Below are 20,630 nucleotides of genomic sequence, written 5' to 3'. Positions count from 1 at the left end.
TATAATTAGCCTTTATGTCACCTAAAATAGTGACTCCTAGATCCCTTTCCTCCTCAGTAGTTTCCAGTATAGTGCCATTAATACTATATTTAGCCTTTAGGTCACCTGAAATAGTGACTCCTAGATCCCTTTCCTCTTCAGTACTTTCCAGTATAGTGCCATTAATACTATATTTAGCCTTTATGTCACCTAAAATAGTGACTCCTAGATCCCTTTCCTCTTCAGTACTTTCCAGTATAGTGCCATTAATACTATATTTAGAATTTATGTCACCTGAAATAGTGACTCCTAGATCCCTTTCCTCCTCAGTAGTTTCCAGTATAGTGCCTTTACTACTATATTTAGCCTTTATGTCACCTGAAGTAGTGACTCCTAGATCCCTTTCCTCCAAAATAGTTTCCAGTATAGTGCCATTACTACTATATTTAGCCTTTAGGTCACCTGAAATAGTGACTCCTAGATCCCTTTCCTCCTCAGTACTTTCCAGTATAGTGCCATTAATACTATATTTATCCTTTGTATCACCTGAAATAGTGACTCCTTGATCCCTTTCCTCCTCAGTAGTTTCCAGTATAGTGCCATTACTACTATATTTAGCCTTTATGTCACCTGAAATAGTGACTCCTAAATCCCTTTTCTCCTCAGTAGTTTCCAGTATAGTGCCATTAATACTATATTTAGCCTTTATGTCACCTGAAATGGAGACTCCTAGATCCCTTCACTCCTCAGTAGTTTCCAGTATAGTGCCATTAATACTATATTTAGCTTTTAGGTCACCTGAAATAGTGACTCCTAGATCCAATTCCTCTTCAGTAGTTTCCAGTATAGTGCCATTATTACTATATTTAGCCTTTAGGTCACCGGAAATAGTGACTCCTAGATCCGTTTCCTCTTCAGTACTTTCCAGTATAGTGCCATTAATACTATATTTAGCTTTTACGTCACCTGAAATAGTGACTCCTAGATCCGTTTCCTCTTCAGTACTTTCCAGTATAGAGCCATTAATACTAAATTTAGCCTTTCTGTCACCTGAAATACTGACTCCTAGATCCCTTTCCTCTTCAGTAGTTTCCAGTATAGTGCCATTAATACTATATTTAGCCTATAAGTCACCTGAAATAGTGACTCCTAGATCCCTTTTCTCTTCAGTAGTTACCAGTATAGTGCCATTAATACTATATTTAGCCTTTATGTCACCTGAAATAGTGACTCCTAGATCCCTTTCCTCTTCAGTAGTTACCAGTATAGTGCCATTAATACTATATTTAGCCTTTATGTCACCTGAAATAGTGACTCCTAGATCCCTTTCCTCTTCGGTACTTTCCAGTATAGTGCCATTAATACTATAGTTAGCCTTTATGTCACCTGAAATAGCAACTCCTAGATCCCTTTCCTCTTCAGTACTTTCCAGTATAGTGCCATTAATACTATATTTAGCCTTTATGTCACCTGAAAGAGTGACTCCTAGATTCCTTTCCTCCACAGTAGTTACCAGTATAGTGCCATTACTACTATATTTAGCCTTTATGTCACCTGCAATAGTGACTCCTAGATCCCTTTCCTCCTCAGTAGTTTCCAGTATAGTGCCATTAATACTATATTTAGCCTTTAGGTCACCTGAAATAGTGACTCGTAGATGCCTTCCCTCCTCAGTAGTTTCTAGTATAGTGCCATTAATACTATATTTAGCCTTTAGATCACTGTAAATAGTGACTCCTAGATCCCTTTCCTCTTCAGTACTTTCCAGTATAGAGCCATTAATACTATATTTAGCCTTTGTGTCACCTGAAATAGTGACTCCTAGATCCGTTTCCTCTTCAGTACTTTCCAGTATTGTGCCATTAATACTATATTTACCCCTTTATGTCACCTGAAATAGTGACTCCTAGATCCCTTTCCTCTTCAGTACTTTCCAGTATTTTGCCATTACTACTATATTTAGCCTTTATGTCACCTGAAATAGTGACTCCTAGATCCCTTTCCACCTCAGTACTTTCCAGTATAGTGCCATTAATACTATATTTAGCCTTTATGTCACCTAAAATAGTGACTCCTAGATCCATTTCCTCTTCAGTACTTTCCAGGTATATTGTGCCATTAATACTATATTTATCCTTTAGGTCACCTGAAATAGTGACTCCTAGATCCCTTTCCTCTTCAGTACTTGTCAGTATAGTGCCATTCTTACTATACTTTGCCTTTATGTCACCTGAAATAGTGACTCCTAGATCCCTTTCCTTTTCAGTACTTTCTAGTTTAGTGCCATTAATACTATATTTAGCCTTTTGGTCACCTGAAATAGTGACTCCTAGATCCCTTTCCTCTTCAGTACTTTCCAGTACTAGTGCCATTCTTACTATACTTTGCCTTTATGTCACCTGAAATAGTGACTCCTAGATCCCTTTCCTTTTCAGTACTTTCTAGTTTAGTGCCATTAATACTATATTTAGACTTTATGTCACCTGAAATAGTGACTCCTAGATCCCTTTCCTCTTCAGTACTTTCCAGTATAGTGCCATTAATACTATATTTAGCCTTTATGTCACCTGAAACAGTAACTCCTAGATCCCTTTCCTCTTCAGTACTTTCCAGTATAGTGCCATTACTTACTATATTTAGCCTTTATGTCACCTGAAATAGTGACTCCTAGATCCCTTTCCTCCTCAGTACTTTCCAGTATAGTGCCATTAATACTATATTTAGCCTTTAGGTCACCTGAAATAGTGACTTCTAGATCCATTTCCTCTTCAGTACTTTCCAGTATATTGTGCCATTAATACTATATTTATCCTTTAGGTCACCTGAAATAGTGACTCCTAGATCCCTTTCCTCTTCAGTACTTTCCAGTATAGTGCCATTCTTACTATACTTTGCTTTTATGTCACCTGAAATAGTGACTCCTAGATCCCTTTCCTTTTCAGTACTTTCTAGTTTAGTGCCATTAATACTATATTTAGCCTTTAGGTCACCTGAAATCGTGACTCCTAGATCCCTTTCCTCTTCAGTACTTTCCAGTATAGTGCCATTCTTACTATACTTTGCCTTTATGTCACCTGAAATAGTGACTCCTAGATCCCTTTCCTTTTCAGTACTTTCTAGTTTAGTGCCATTAATACTATATTTAGACTTTATGTCACCTGAAATAGTGACTCCTAGATCCCTTTCCTCTTCAGTACTTTCCAGTATAGTGCCATTAATACTATATTTAGCCTTTATGTCACCTGAAACAGTAACTCCTAGATCCCTTTCCTCTTCAGTACTTTCCAGTATAGTGCCATTAATACTATATTTAGCCTTTATGTCACCTGAAATAGTGACTCCTAGATCCCTCTTCTCCTCAGTAGTTTCCAGTATAGTGCCATTAATACTATATTTAGCATTATGTCACCTGAAATAGTGACTCCTAGATCCCTTTCCTCTTCAGTACTTTCCAGTATAGTACAATTAATACTATATTTAGCCTTTATGTCACCTGAAATAGTGACTCCTAGATCCCTTTCCTCCTCAGTAGTTTCCAGTATAGTGCCATTAATACTATATTTAGCCTTCATGTCACCTGAGATAGTGAATCCTAGATCCCTTTCCTCCTCAGTACTTTCCAGTATAGTGGCATTATTACTATACTTAGCCTTTATGTCACCTGAAATAGTGACTCCTAGAACCCTTTCCTTTTCAGTACTTTCTAGTATAGTGCCATTAATACTATATTTAGCCTTTATGTCACCTGAAATAATGACTCCTAGATCCCTTTCCTCTTCAGTTCTTTCCAGTATAGTGCCATTAATACTATATTTAGCCTTTATGTCACCAGAAATAGTGACTCCTAGATCCCTTTCCTCTTCTGTACTTTCCAGTATAGTGCCATTAATACTATATTTAGCCTTTATGTCACCTGAAATAGTGACTCCTAGATCCCTCTTCTCCTCAGTAGTTTCCAGTATAGTGCCATTAATACTATATTTAGCCTTATGTCACCTGAAATAGTGTCTCCTACATCCCTTTCCTCCTCAGTAGTTTCCAGTATAGTGCCATTAATACTATATTTAGCCTTTAGGTCACCTGAAATAGTGACTCCTAGATCCCTTTCCTCTTCAGTACTTTCCAGTATAGTGCCATTAATACTATAATTAGCCTTTATGTCACCTAAAATAGTGACTCCTAGATCCCTTTCCTCGTCAGTAGTTTCCAGTATAGTGCCATTAATACTATATTTAGCCTTTAGGTCACCTGAAATAGTGACTCCTAGATCCCTTTCCTCTTCAGTACTTTCCAGTATAGTGCCATTAATACTATATTTAGCCTTTATGTCACCTAAAATAGTGACTCCTAGATCCCTTTCCTCTTCAGTACTTTCCAGTATAGTGCCATTAATACTATATTTAGAATTTATGTCACCTGAAATAGTGACTCCTAGATCCCTTTCCTCCTCAGTAGTTTCCAGTATAGTGCCTTTACTACTATATTTAGCCTTTATGTCACCTGAAATAGTGACTCCTAGATCCCTTTCCTCCTCAGTACTTTCCAGTATAGTGCCATTAATACTATATTTATCCTTTGTATCACCTGAAATAGTGACTCCTTGATCCCTTTCCTCCTCAGTAGTTTCCAGTATAGTGCCATTACTACTATATTTAGCCTTTATGTCACCTGAAATAGTGACTCCTAAATCCCTTTTCTCCTCAGTAGTTTCCAGTATAGTGCCATTAATACTATATTTAGCCTTTATGTCACCTGAAATGGAGACTCCTAGATCCCTTCACTCCTCAGTAGTTTCCAGTATAGTGCCATTAATACTATATTTAGCTTTTAGGTCACCTGAAATAGTGACTCCTAGATCCCTTTCCTCTTCAGTAGTTTCCAGTATAGTGCCATTATTACTATATTTAGCCTTTAGGTCACCGGAAATAGTGACTCCTAGATCCGTTTCCTCTTCAGTACTTTCCAGTATAGTGCCATTAATACTATATTTAGCTTTTACGTCACCTGAAATAGTGACTCCTAGATCCGTTTCCTCTTCAGTACTTTCCAGTATAGAGCCATTAATACTAAATTTAGCCTTTCTGTCACCTGAAATACTGACTCCTAGATCCCTTTCCTCTTCAGTAGTTTCCAGTATAGTGCCATTAATACTATATTTAGCCTATAAGTCACCTGAAATAGTGACTCCTAGATCCCTTTTCTCTTCAGTAGTTACCAGTATAGTGCCATTAATACTATATTTAGCCTTTATGTCACCTGAAATAGTGACTCCTAGATCCCTTTCCTCTTCAGTAGTTACCAGTATAGTGCCATTAATACTATATTTAGCCTTTATGTCACCTGAAATAGTGACTCCTAGATCCCTTTCCTCTTCGGTACTTTCCAGTATAGTGCCATTAATACTATAGTTAGCCTTTATGTCACCTGAAATAGCAACTCCTAGATCCCTTTCCTCTTCAGTACTTTCCAGTATAGTGCCATTAATACTATATTTAGCCTTTATGTCACCTGAAAGAGTGACTCCTAGATTCCTTTCCTCCACAGTAGTTACCAGTATAGTGCCATTACTACTATATTTAGCCTTTATGTCACCTGCAAAAGTGACTCCTAGATCCCTTTCCTCCTCAGTAGTTTCCAGTATAGTGCCATTAATACTATATTTAGCCTTTAGGTCACCTGAAATAGTGACTCGTAGATGCCTTCCCTCCTCAGTAGTTTCTAGTATAGTGCCATTCTTACTATACTTTGCCTTTATGTCACCTGAAATAGTGACTCCTAGATCCCTTTCCTCTTCGGTACTTTCCAGTATAGTGCCATTAATACTATATTTAGCCTTTGTGTCACCTGAAAGAGTGACTCCTAGATTCCTTTCCTCCACAGTAGTTACCAGTATAGTGCCATTACTACTATATTTAGCCTTTATGTCACCTGCAAAAGTGACTCCTAGATCCCTTTCCTCCTCAGTAGTTTCCAGTATAGTGCCATTAATACTATATTTAGCCTTTAGGTCACCTGAAATAGTGACTCGTAGATGCCTTCCCTCCTCAGTAGTTTCTAGTATAGTGCCATTAATACTATATTTAGCCTTTAGATCACTGTAAATAGTGACTCCTAGATCCCTTTCCTCTTCAGTACTTTCCAGTATAGAGCCATTAATACTATATTTAGCCTTTGTGTCACCTGAAATAGTGACTCCTAGATCCGTTTCCTCTTCAGTACTTTCCAGTATTGTGCCATTAATACTATATTTACCCTTTATGTCACCTGAAATAGTGACTCCTAGATCCCTTTCCTCTTCAGTACTTTCCAGTATTTTGCCATTACTACTATATTTAGCCTTTATGTCACCTGAAATAGTGACTCCTAGATCCCTTTCCTCCTCAGTACTTTCCAGTATAGTGCCATTAATACTATATTTAGCCTTTAGGTCACCTGAAATAGTGACTCCTAGATCCATTTCCTCTTCAGTACTTTCCAGTATATTGTGCCATTAATACTATATTTATCCTTTAGGTCACCTGAAATAGTGACTCCTAGATCCCTTTCCTCTTCAGTACTTTCCAGTATAGTGCCATTCTTACTATACTTTGCCTTTATGTCACCTGAAATAGTGACTCCTAGATCCCTTTCCTTTTCAGTACTTTCTAGTTTAGTGCCATTAATACTATATTTAGCCTTTAGGTCACCTGAAATAGTGACTCCTAGATCCCTTTCCTCTTCAGTACTTTCCAGTATAGTGCCATTCTTACTATACTTTGCCTTTATGTCACCTGAAATAGTGACTCCTAGATCCCTTTCCTTTTCAGTACTTTCTAGTTTAGTGCCATTAATACTATATTTAGACTTTATGTCACCTGAAATAGTGACTCCTAGATCCCTTTCCTCTTCAGTACTTTCCAGTATAGTGCCATTAATACTATATTTAGCCTTTATGTCACCTGAAACAGTAACTCCTAGATCCCTTTCCTCTTCAGTACTTTCCAGTATAGTGCCATTAATACTATATTTAGCCTTTATGTCACCTGAAATAGTGACTCCTAGATCCCTCTTCTCCTCAGTAGTTTCCAGTATAGTGCCATTAATACTATATTTAGCATTATGTCACCTGAAATAGTGACTCCTAGATCCCTTTCCTCTTCAGTACTTTCCAGTATAGTACAATTAATACTATATTTAGCCTTTATGTCACCTGAAATAGTGACTCCTAGATCCCTTTCCTCCTCAGTAGTTTCCAGTATAGTGCCATTAATACTATATTTAGCCTTCATGTCACCTGAGATAGTGAATCCTAGATCCCTTTCCTCCTCAGTACTTTCCAGTATAGTGCCATTATTACTATACTTAGCCTTTATGTCACCTGAAATAGTGACTCCTAGAACCCTTTCCTTTTCAGTACTTTCTAGTATAGTGCCATTAATACTATATTTAGCCTTTATGTCACCTGAAATAATGACTCCTAGATCCCTTTCCTCTTCAGTTCTTTCCAGTATAGTGCCATTAATACTATATTTAGCCTTTATGTCACCAGAAATAGTGAATCCTAGATCCCTTTCCTCTTCTGTACTTTCCAGTATAGTGCCATTAATACTATATTTAGCCTTTATGTCACCTGAAATAGTGACTCCTAGATCCCTCTTCTCCTCAGTAGTTTCCAGTATAGTGCCATTAATACTATATTTAGCCTTATGTCACCTGAAATAGTGTCTCCTAGATCCCTTTCCTCCTCAGTAGTTTCCAGTATAGTGCCATTAATACTATATTTAGCCTTTAGGTCACCTGAAATAGTGACTCCTAGATCCCTTTCCTCTTCAGTACTTTTCAGTATAGTGCCATTAATACTATATTTAGCCTTTATGTCACCTAAAATAGTGACTCCTAGATCCCTTTCCTCTTCAGTACTTTCCAGTATAGTGCCATTAATACTATTTTTAGAATTTATGTCACCTGAAATAGCGACTCCTAGATCCCTTTCCTCCTCAGTAGTTTCCAGTATAGTGCCATTACTACTATATTTAGCCTTTATGTCACCTGAAATAGTGACTCCTAAATCCCTTTTCTCCTCAGTAGTTTCCAGTATAGTGCCATTAATACTATATTTAGCCTTTATGTCACCTGAAATGGAGACTCCTAGATCCCTTCACTCCTCAGTAGTTTCCTGTATAGTGCCATTAATTCTATATTTAGCCTTTATGTCACCTGAAATAGTGACTCCTAGATCCCTTTCCTCTTCATTACTTTCCAGTATAGTGCCATTAATACTATATTTATCCTTTTGGTCACCTAAAATAGTGACTCCTAGATCCCTTTCCTCTTCATTACTTTCCAGTATAGTGCCATTAATACTATATTTATCCTTTTGGTCACCTAAAATAGTGACTCCTAGATCCCTTTCCTCTTCAGTACTTTCCAGTATAGTGCCATTATTACTATACTTAGCCTTTATGTCACCTGAAATAGTGACTCCTAGAACCCTTTCCTTTTCAGTACTTTCTAGTATAGTGCCATTAATACTATATTTAGCCTTTATGTCACCTGAAATAATGACTCCTAGATCCCTTTCCTCTTCAGTTCTTTCCAGTATAGTGCCATTAATACTATATTTAGCCTTTATGTCACCAGAAATAGTGACTCCTAGATCCCTTTCCTCTTCTGTACTTTCCAGTATAGTGCCATTAATACTATATTTAGCCTTTATGTCACCTGAAATAGTGACTCCTAGATCCCTCTTCTCCTCAGTAGTTTCCAGTATAGTGCCATTAATACTATATTTAGCCTTATGTCACCTGAAATAGTGTCTCCTAGATCCCTTTCCTCCTCAGTAGATTCCAGTATAGTGCCATTAATACTATATTTAGCCTTTAGTTCACCTGAAATAGTGACTCCTAGATCCCTTTCCTCTTCAGTACTTTCCAGTATAGTGCCATTAATACTATATTTAGCCTTTATGTCACCTAAAATAGTGACTCCTAGATCCCTTTCCTCTTCAGTACTTTCCAGTATAGTGCCATTAATACTATATTTAGAATTTATGTCACCTGAAATAGTGACTCCTAGATCCCTTTCCTCCTCAGTAGTTTCCAGTATAGTGCCTTTACTACTATATTTAGCCTTTATGTCACCTGAAGTAGTGACTCCTAGATCCCTTTCCTCCAAAATAGTTTCCAGTATAGTGCCATTACTACTATATTTAGCCTTTAGGTCACCTGAAATAGTGACTCCTAGATCCCTTTCCTCCTCAGTACTTTCCAGTATAGTGCCATTAATACTATATTTATCCTTTATGTCACCTGAAATAGTGACTCCTTGATCCATTTCCTCCTCAGTAGTTTCCAGTATAGTGCCATTACTACTATATTTAGCCTTTATGTCACCTGAAATAGTGACTCCTAAATCCCTTTTCTCCTCAGTAGTTTCCAGTATAGTGCCATTAATACTATATTTAGCCTTTATGTCACCTGAAATGGAGACTCCTAGATCCCTTCACTACTCAGTAGTTTCCAGTATAGTGCCATTAATACTATATTTAGCTTTTAGGTCACCTGAAATAGTGACTCCTAGATCCCTTTCCTCTTCAGTAGTTTCCAGTATAGTGCCATTATTACTATATTTAGCCTTTAGGTCACCGGAAATAGTGACTCCTAGATCCGTTTCCTCTTCAGTACTTTCCAGTATAGTGCCATTAATACTATATTTAGCTTTTACGTCACCTGAAATAGTGACTCCTAGATCCGTTTCCTCTTCAGTACTTTCCAGTATAGAGCCATTAATACTAAATTTAGCCTTTCTGTCACCTGAAATACTGACTCCTAGATCCCTTTCCTCTTCAGTAGTTTCCAGTATAGTGCCATTAATACTATATTTAGCCTATAAGTCACCTGAAATAGTGACTCCTAGATCCCTTTTCTCTTCAGTAGTTACCAGTATAGTGCCATTAATACTATATTTAGCCTTTATGCCACCTGAAATAGTGACTCCTAGATCCCTTTCCTCTTCAGTAGTTACCAGTATAGTGCCATTAATACTATATTTAGCCTTTATGTCACCTGAAATAGTGACTCCTAGATCCCTTTCCTCTTCGTTACTTTCCAGTATAGTGCCATTAATACTATATTTAGCCTTTATGTCACCTGAAATAGTGACTCCTAGATCCCTTTCCTCCTCAGTAGTTTCCATTATAGTGCTATTACTACTATATTTAGCCTTTATGTCACCTGAAGTAGTGACTCCTAGATCCCTTTCCTCCAAAATAGTTTCCAGTATTGTACCTTTAATACTATATTTAGCCTTTAGGTCACCTGAAAAAGTGACTCCTACATCCCTTTCCTCCTCAGTACTTTCCAGTATAGTGCCATTAATACTATATTTAGCCTTTATGTCACCTGAAATAGTGACTCCTTGATCCCTTTCCTCCTCAGTAGTTTCCAGTATAGTGCCATTACTACTATATTTAGCCTTTATGTCACCTGAAATAGTGACTCCTAGATCCCTTTTCTCCTCAGTAGTTTCCATTATAGTGCCATTAATGACTATATTTAGCCTTTATGTCACCTGAAATGGTGACTCCTAGATCCCTTCCCTCCTCAGTAGTTTCCAGTATAGTGCCATTATTACTACATTTAGCCTTTAGGTCACCTGAAATAGTGACTCCTAGATCCCTTTCCTCTTCAGTAGTTTCCAGTATAGTGCCATTATTACTACATTTAGCCTTTAGGTCACCGGAAATAGTGACTCCTAGATCCTTTCCTCTTCAGTACTTTCCAGTATAGAGCCATTAATACTATATTTAGCCTTTATGTCACCTGAAATACTGACTCCTAGATCCCTTTCCTCTTCAGTAGTTTCCAGTATAGTGCCATTAATACTATATTTAGCCTATAAGTCACCAGAAATAGTGACTCCTAGATCCCTTTTCTCTTCAGTAGTTACCAGTATAGTGCCATTAATACTATATTTAGCCTTTATGTCACCTGAAATAGTGACTCCTGGATCCCTTTCCTCTTCAGTAGTTACCAGTATAGTGCCATTAATACTATATTTATCCTTTATGTCACCTGAAATAGTGACTCCTAGATCCCTTTCCTCTTCAGTACTTTCCAGTATAGTGCCATTACTACTATATTTAGCCTTTATGTCACCTGAAATAGTGACTCCTAGATCCCTTTCCTCCTCAGTACTTTCCAGTATAGTACCATTAATACTATATTTAGCCTTTATGTCACCTGAGATAGTGACTCCTAGATCCCTTTCCTCCTCAGTACTTTCCAGTATAGTGCCATTAATACTATATTTAGCCTTTATGTCACCTGAAATAGTGACTCCTAGATCCCTTTCCTCTTTGGTACTTTCCAGTATAGTGCCATTACTACTATATTTAGCCTTTATGTCACCTGAAATAGGGAATCCTAGATCCGTTTCCTCCTCAGTACTTTCCAGTATAGTGCCATTAATACTATAGTTAGCCTTTATGTCACCTGAAATAGTGACTCCTAGATCCCTTTCCTCTTCAGTACTTTCCACTATAGTGCCATTACTACTATATTTAGCTTTTATGTCACCTGAAATAGTGACTCCTAGATCCCTTTCCTCCTTAGTACTTTCCAGTATAGTGCCATTAATACAATATTTATCCTTTATGTCACCTGAAATAGTGACTCCTAGATCCCTTTTCTCCTCAGTAAATTCAAGTATAGTGCCTTTAATACTATATTTAGCCTTTAGGTCACCTGAAATAGTGACTCCTAGATGCCTTCCCTCCTCAGTAGTTTCCAGTATAGTGCCATTAATACTATATTTAGCCTTTAGGTCACCGTAAATAGTGACTCCTAGATCCCTTTCCTCCTCAGTACTTTCCAGTATAATGCCATTAATACTATATTTAGTCTTTATGTCACCTGAAATAGTGACTCTTAGATCCCTTTCCTCTTCAGTACTTTCTAGTATAGTGCCATTAATACTATATTTAGCCTTTATGTCAGCTGAAATAGTGACTCCTAGATCCCTTTCCTCCTCAGTAGTTTCCAGTATAGTGCCATTACTACTATATTTAGCCTTTATGTCACCTGAAGTAGTGACTCTAAGATCCCTTTCCTCCTCTGTAGTTAACAGTATAGTGCCATTAATACTATATTTAGCCTTTATGTCATCTGAAATAGTGACTCCTAGATCCCTTTCCTCCTCAGTAGTTTCCAGTATAGTGCCATTACTATTATATTTAGCCTTTATGTCACCTGAAATAGTGACTCCTAGATCCCTTTCCTCCTCAGTAGTTTCCAGTATAGTGCCATTAATACTATATTTAGCCTTTAGGTCACCTGAAAGTGACTCCTAGATCCCTTTCCTCTTCTATAGTTACCAGTATAGTGCCATTAATACTATATTTAGCCTTTAGGTCACCTGAAATAGTGACTCCTAGATCCCTTTCCTCTTCAGTAGTTTCCAGTATAGTGCCATTAATACTATATTTAGCCTTTAGGTCACTGGAAATAGTGACTCCTAGATCCCTTTCCTCTTTAGTAGTTACCAGTAGAGTGCCATTAATACTATATTTAGCCTTTATGTCACCTGAAATAGTGACTCCTAGATCCCTTTCCTCTTCAGTACTTTCCAGTATAGTGCCATTACTACTATATTTACCCTTTATGTCACCTGAAATAGTGACTCCTAGATCCCTTTCCTCCTCAGTACTTTCCAGTATAGTGCCATTAATACTATATTTAGCCTTTGTCACCTGAAATAGTGACTCCTAGATCCCTTTCCTCCTCAGTATAGTACCATTAATACTATATTAATTGTTCTTAGTCGCTCGTCGCTAGTTACTGGATGGTAGTCGCTGGTCGTTAGTTGCTGGTTGGTAGTCGCTGTTCGCTAGTTACTGGTTGGTAGTCGCTGGTTGCTAGTTACTGGCCTGTAGTCACTAGTTGCTAGTTACTGGTTGGTAGTCGCTGGTCGCTAGTTACTGGTTGGTAGTCTCTGGTCACTAGTTACTGGTTGGTATTCGCTGGTCGCTAGTTTCTGGCCTGTAGTCACTGGTCGCTAGTTACTGGTTGGTAGTCACTGGTCGCTAGTTACTGGTTGGTAGTCGCTGGTCGCTAGTTGCTGGTCGCTAGTTGCTGGTTGGTAGTCGCTGGTCGCTAGTTACTGGTTGGTAGTCGCTGGTCGCTAGTTACTGGTTGGTAGTCGCTGGTCACTAGTTACTGGTTGGTAGTCACTGGTCGCTAGTTACTGGCCTGTAGTCGCTGGTCGCTAGTTACTGGTTGGTAGTCACTAGTTGCTGGTTGGTAGTCGCTGGTCGCTAGTTACTGGTTGGTAGTCGCTGGTCGCTAGTTACTGGTTGGTAGTCGCTGGTCACTATTTGCTTGCCTCCTCCTTGCTCCCATTTTTGTGCACTTGTCAGGTTAACTTTGACACTTAGATGGTGTTGTTTGTGCTCTCATTCAATCTGATATAAACGCGATGTGCTGCAGATATAGCCACTATAACATGGCATGATCAAAGACTCGTACTCGCGCTCTAGTAGTATCACAGCCCCACCATTCTTTCTCTGTGCCGTTGCTCCACGCAGTGTAACACTTGTAGCTTGCCTTACGAAGCCGTCACTATTAATTGTTTAGTGAGCTACCACACAATGCCACGATCATCGGCTTTTAGGCTGCACTCACCCGTGTATACATGTTGCACTCAAACATAATTTATATTAAACAGCATGTTATTGAGGAGAGAGAGTAATTATAAAGCTTAGGTCACGCTATGCATGGCGTGCCTCTGCAGTCCTGACGCACGTTTCACTTGTCAGCTTAGTCATAGGAGCAAACAGACCACTGGGTTCCCTCAAGCTATATCCTGGTCTTCCTCCAATTACTATCGGATTCCATGATTGACATTTTGCTAAACCAATAGGATGTGCTTGTCATAATTTCTATTGGTGATGGTAATCCTTCGCTAACCCCCCTTTCCCTAGCCTAAACCTAGCCTTCCATGGGGGTGCCTAACCCTAAGTCCCCCCCGGGAACCCTAAACCTAACCCTCCCCCCCACAGCTATCCACGCTTGGCACCCGGTGTCGGGCTCCCAGCGTATGTCTAATAACAGGCGTAGACCCTTGCCGGGATATAACAGTCGGAAGACGGCGGTCAGGATTAGGTCCGCTGGCTTCCCGACTGCATACCGAAAACATAAGTGTCCACTATAAAGTTACACATCTAGTCCTACTTTTATATATGATACATAGTTATTAGGTAAATAAAATATATTTATAACCTGAATATATATTACATGAATAATAATTGTATAAATCCAAAATGTATACATCATTAGTTCTACTATTTATTGCAAGCATATCTTAATTATTGTGTCTGAGAAACACTTCAAATAAATAGAATATTTTAATAACCCTACTATATAATTATAAATATTAATAACCAATAGGAAATAATAAGATAATGTGAAACATTGATTGATGCTACATCCTGTGAGTAAGACGTAATATATATATTTCATTTATTCCCAAAAGTGACAATACAATTTTTCAAACAAAAATTATAATAAAATAAAATATACAAAATACCTCCAGTATGTTATAAATATGATAATTATAATATTATTCACTAATGAAAACATACTATAACATTTATAATCCTTCAATATTCATAACAGATATATCTTAATGTGTCTAAATAGAATTTAACCTTTCTATATACTTACAGGCATTAATGTCCAATGGAAAACAATAAAATAATAATTAACAACCCAATGTGAAGTGTTGATTGATGCTACATCCCGTGAACCAAACTTAATATATTTGATTCATAATTACCAAGTCATAATACAGTTTTACAAAGTATATAATGAAAAATACCTCCAGCGTGTTATGAATATTAAAATTATAATATAATTCACTACTTAAAATACACTGTAAAAATATATAATCCATTACTCAAATCAATCATAATTTTTTTTTAAATACTATTAAACCATCCCGAATACTCTCATGTATTTTGGATCACCATGATGGTGGCTATAGAAGTGTCTTGAAACCGAAGAGAATTGTTTAAACTTCACCAGGTCCGACCCAGAATTCCTTATATTACCTGCATGTTCAAGTACTCTGTTTAAAGGGTCTAGATGTCGTGCCAATATACCGTTTCTCACATGTACATGTGATCCAGTATAATACCCCAGCAGTATTACAATTAATGTAATCATGTATTGTGTGTTCTTTATTATATTTATCCTTGAACTTCGTTGTTCAGGTCATGTAGTTGCAAGCCTTGCAGCAGAGCCGTAACTAGACTTTTTGGTGCCCTGTGCCAGAAAGAGCACTGGCGCCCCCCTCATTTTTCAAAGGGACATAATACACCCAAAAAAGGGCCATGACCTCATTGGGAAGGGCCAGGGAAGAGATAGGGGAGGCCAGGAGATGCTGGGGATAAATAGGGACATAATATAGTGCATCTGAGAGAGGGCCATGGCCTCATGGGGAAGGGCCAGGGAAGAGATAGGGGAGGACAGGAGATGCTGAGGATAAATAGGGACATAATATAGTGCACCTGAGAGAGGGCCATGGCCTCATGGGGAAGGGCCAGGGAAGAGATAGGGGAGGCCAGGAGATGCTGGGGATAAATAGTGACATAATATAGTGCACCTGAGAGAGGGCCATGGCCTCATGGGGACGGGCCAGGGAAGAGATAGGGGAGGCCAGGAGATGCTGGGGATAAATAGGGACATAATATAGTGCACCTGAGAGAGGGCCATGGGCTCATGAGAAGGGCCAGGGAAGAGATAGGGGAGGCCAGGAGATGCTGGGGATAAATAGGGACATAATATAGTGCACCTGAGAGAGGGCCATGGCCTCATTGGGAAGGGCCAGGGAAGAGATAGGGGAGGCCAGGAGATGCTGGGGATAAATAGGGACATAATATAGTGCACCTGAGGGCCATGGCCTTATGGGGAAGGGCCAGGGAAGAGATAGGGGAGGCCTGGAGATGCTGGGGATAAATAGGGACATAATATAGTGCACCTGAGAGAGGGCCATGGCCTCATTGGGAAGGGCTAGGGAAGAGATAGGGGAGGCCAGGAGATGCTGGGGATAAATAGGGACATAATATAGTGCACCTGAGAGAGGGCCATGGCCTCATTGGGAAGGGCCGGGGAAGAGATAGGGGAGGCCAGGAGATGCTGGGGATAAATAGGGACATAATATAGTGCACCTGAGAGAGGGCCATGGCCTCATGGGGAAGAGATAGGGAAGAGATAGGGGAGGCCAGGAGATGCTGGGGATAAATAGGGACATAATATAGTGCACCTGAGAGAGGGCCATGGCCTCATTGGGAAGGGCCGGGGAAGAGATAGGGGAGGCCAGGAGATGCTGTGGATAAATAGGGACATAATATAGTGCACCTGAGAGAGGGCCATGGCCTCATTGGGAAGGGCCGGGGAAGAGATAGGGGAGGCCAGGAGATGCTGGGGATAAATAGGGACATAATATAGTGCACCTGAGAGAGGGCCATGCCCTCATTGGGAAGGGCCAGGGAAGAGATAGGGGAGGCCAGGAGATGCTGGGGATAAATAGGGACATAATATAGTGCACCTGAGAGAGGGCCATGGCCTCATGGGGAAGGGCCAGGGAAGAGATAGGGGAGGCCAGGAGATGCTTGGGATAAATAGGGACATAATATAGTGCACCTGAGAGAGGGCCATGGCCTCATGGGGAAGGGCCAGGGAAGAGATAGGGGAGGCCAGGAGATGCTGGGGATAAATAGGGACATAATATAGTGCACCTGAGAGAGGGCCATGGCCTCATTGGGAAGGGCCAGGGAAGAGATAGGGGAGGCCAGGAGATGCTGGGGATAAATAGGGACATAATATAGTGCACCTGAGAGAGGGCCATGGCCTCATGGGGAAGGGCCAGGGAAGAGATAGGGGAGGCCAGGAGATGCTGGGGATAAATAGGGACATAATATAGTGCACCTGAGAGAGGGCCATGGCCTCATGGGGAAGGGCAAGGGAAGAGATAGGGGAGGCCAGGAGATGCTGGGGATAAATAGGGACATAATATAGTGCACCTGAGAGAGGGCCATGGCCTCATGGGGAAGGGCCAGGGAAGAGATAGGGGAGGCCAGGAGATGCTGGGGATAAATAGAGACATAATATAGTGCACCTGAGAGAGGGCCATGGCCTCATGGGGAAGGGCCAGGGAAGAGATAGGGGAGGCCAGGAGATGCTGGGGATAAATAGGGACATAATATAGTGCACCTGAGAGAGGGCCATGGCCTCATGGGGAAGGGCCAGGGAAGAGATAGGGGAGGCCAGGAGATGCTGGGGATAAATAGGGACATAATATAGTGCACCTGAGAGAGGGCCATGGCCTCATGGGGAAGGGTCAGGGAAGTGATAGGGGAGACCAGGAGATGCTGGGGATAAATAGGGACATAATATAGTGCACCTGAGGGAGGGCCATGGCCTCATGGGGAAGGGTCGGGGAAGTGATAGGGGAGAGCAGGAGATGCTGGGGATAAATAGGGACATAATATAGTGCACCTGAGAGAGGGCCATGGCCTCATGGGGAAGGGCCGGGGAAGAGATAGGGGAGGCCAGGAGATGCTGGGGATAAATAGGGACATAATATAGTGCACCTGAAAGAGGGCCATGGCCTCATGGGGAAGGGCCGGGGAAGAGATAGGGGAGGCCAGGAGATGCTGGGGATAAATAGGGACATAATATAGTGCACCTGAGAGAGGGCCATGGCCTCATGGGGAAGGGCCAGGGAAGAGATAGGGGAGGCCAGGAGATGCTGGGGATAAATAGGGACATAACCTAGTGCACCTTAGAGAGGGCCATGGCCTCATGGGGAAGGGCCAGGGAAGAGATAGGGGAGGCCAGGAGATGCTGGGGATAAATAGTGACATAATATAGTGCACCTGAGAGAGGGCCATGGCCTCATGGGGAAGGGCCAGGGAAGAGATAGGGGAGGCCAGGAGATGCTGGGGATAAATAGGGACATAATATAGTGCACCTGAGAGAGGGCCATGGCCTCATGGGGAAGGGCCAGGGAAGAGATAGGGGAGGCCAGGAGATGCTGGGGATAAATAGGGACATAATATAGTGCACCTGAGAGAGGGCCATGGCCTCATGGGGAAGGCCCAGGGAAGAGATAGGGGAGGCCAGGAGATGCTGGGGATAAATAGGGACATAATATAGTGCACCTGAGAGAGTGCCATGGCCTCATGGGGAAGGGCCAGGGAAGAGATAGGGGAGGCCAGGAGATGCTGGGGATAAATAGGGACATAATATAGTGCACCTGAGAGAGGGCCATGCCCTCATTGGGAAGGGCCAGGGAAGAGATAGGGGAGGCCAGGAGATGCTGGGGATAAATAGGGACATAATATAGTGCACCTGAGAGAGGGCCATGGCCTCATGGGGAAGGGTCAGGGAAGTGATAGGGGAGACCAGGAGATGCTGGGGATAAATAGGGACATAATATAGTGCACCTGAGGGAGGGCCATGGCCTCATGGGGAAGGGTCGGGGAAGTGATAGGGGAGAGCAGGAGATGCTGGGGATAAATAGGGACATAATATAGTGCACCTGAGAGAGGGCCATTGCCTCATGGGGAAGGGCCGGGGAAGAGATAGGGGAGGCCAGGAGATGCTGGGGATAAATAGGGACATAATATAGTGCACCTGAAAGTGGGCCATGGCCTCATGGGGAAGGGCCGGGGAAGAGATAGGGGAGGCCAGGAGATGCTGGGGATAAATAGGGACATAATATAGTGCACCTGAGAGAGGGCCATGGCCTCATGGGTAAGGGCCGGGGAAGAGATAGGGGAGGCCAGGAGATGCTGGGGATAAATAGGGACATAACATAGTGCACCTGAGAGAGGGCCATGGCCTCATGGGGAAGGGCCAGGGAAGAGATAGGGGAGGCCAGGAGATGCTGGGGATAAATAGTGACATAATATAGTGCACCTGAGAGAGGGCCATGGCCTTATGGGAAAGGGCCAGGGAAGAGATAGGGGAGGCCAGGAGATGCTGGGGATAATAGGGACATAATATAGTGCACCTGAGAGAGGGCCATGGCCTCATGGGGAAGGCCCAGGGAAGAGATAGGGGAGGCCAGGAGATGCTGGGGATAAATAGGGACATAATATAGTGCACCTGAGAGAGGGCCATGGCCTCATGGGGAAGGCCCAGGGAAGAGATAGGGGAGGCCAGGAGATGCTGGGGATAAATAGGGACATAATATAGTGCACCTGAGAGAGGGCCATGGCCTCATTGGGAAGGGCCAGGGAAGAGATAGGGGAGGCCAGGAGATGCTGGGGATAAATAGGGACATAATATAGTGCACCTGAGAGAGGGCCATGGCCTCATTGGGAAGGGCCAGGGAAGAGATAGGGGAGGCCAGGAGATGCTGGGGATAAATAGGGACATAATATAGTGCACCTGAGAGAGGGCCATGGCCTCATGGGGAAGAGATAGGAGAGGCCATGAGATGCTGGGGGTGAAATAAGAGGAAACTACAAGTGAGAATGATAATAAACAGAAATTTGACAGGCACAACCAGCGCCCCCTGACCTGTGCGATGGCACCGGCTGCACTACCCTTAGCTACGGCCCTGTCTTGCAGCTAGCATTTAAAAGAACCTCCTTCTGCCATTTTTCTCTCTCTCTTACTGCTAAAATGACTACGAACCAATTTATCCTTTAAATTAGCTGACCGTCTCCAGCTTATTAGGGCCTTGGATCCGAGAGCTTCATCTATGGTAAGTACAGACCATTATTTTTGTATTATTTGCCATTCCCTACAGAAATCCCCCACGAAGTGAATCACTTCCAGTTCACCAATCTAAATTCTATCAGAGTATAGTAAAGAATTTCTATTATTTTGATTGGCTTCTTGCCATGCCATTTACTATACCACCTCTTCAACAGGATCTTGCTAAAGACCTCAGACCCAAGGCCTCAATAAGCTGTAGCCTATTAATTGCTAGATTGCGATGAATATTTCATAAGGACATGAATAGGATGTGAAAACCATGCAGGCCACACATATGATATATTGACACTAAGGGCCTGATTCAGACCCACTCGCAAGCGGCTGTCCGCTCGCAAGTGGGTCGATGTTGTGCACAGCGCATGCGCACGACGGCGGGAGCTCCGTCGTGCGCATGCGCCAGACGCGACGAGCGTAGGACTTTCCTTCGCTCGTTGTGCCTGATCAAAGGGGGCGTGCTGTCGATGTTGATTGACAGCACGCCCCCTTTGGTGGGCGTGCCTCCCTGACGGGGACGTTCCCAAGGGAACGCCTACCGTCAGAAGCAGGCCCACTGACATCACTAGTGATGTCAGTGGGAGTGATTTTGGCTCTGATAGAGCCAAAATCACTCCGGGCCTTGCGGTTGAAAAACTCAACCGCAGGCTCCGGCTCGCAGTGGCGATGGTCGCGATGGTCAAGACCATCGCGGCCATCAATCTGCACGCTCGTATAGGCTATGGGTGGTGACCCACAGCTATACGAGCGTCCAGGAGAACGCTCCATAATTATGGAGGGCGGCCCTCATTCAGAGCGTACGGCTCTGAATGAGGGCCTAAGTGTCTCTATTCATAGAATTCAAACTAACAATTCTTTTTGAGGTTTATTTTGAAACAGTGTCAAATAAAC

Source organism: Taudactylus pleione, unplaced genomic scaffold (assembly GCF_031769625.1).
Source record: "Taudactylus pleione unplaced genomic scaffold, aTauple2 ptg001716l, whole genome shotgun sequence".
In the NCBI taxonomy this organism is placed as follows: domain Eukaryota; kingdom Metazoa; phylum Chordata; class Amphibia; order Anura; family Myobatrachidae; genus Taudactylus; species Taudactylus pleione.
This window is presented reverse-complemented; position numbering follows the sequence as displayed.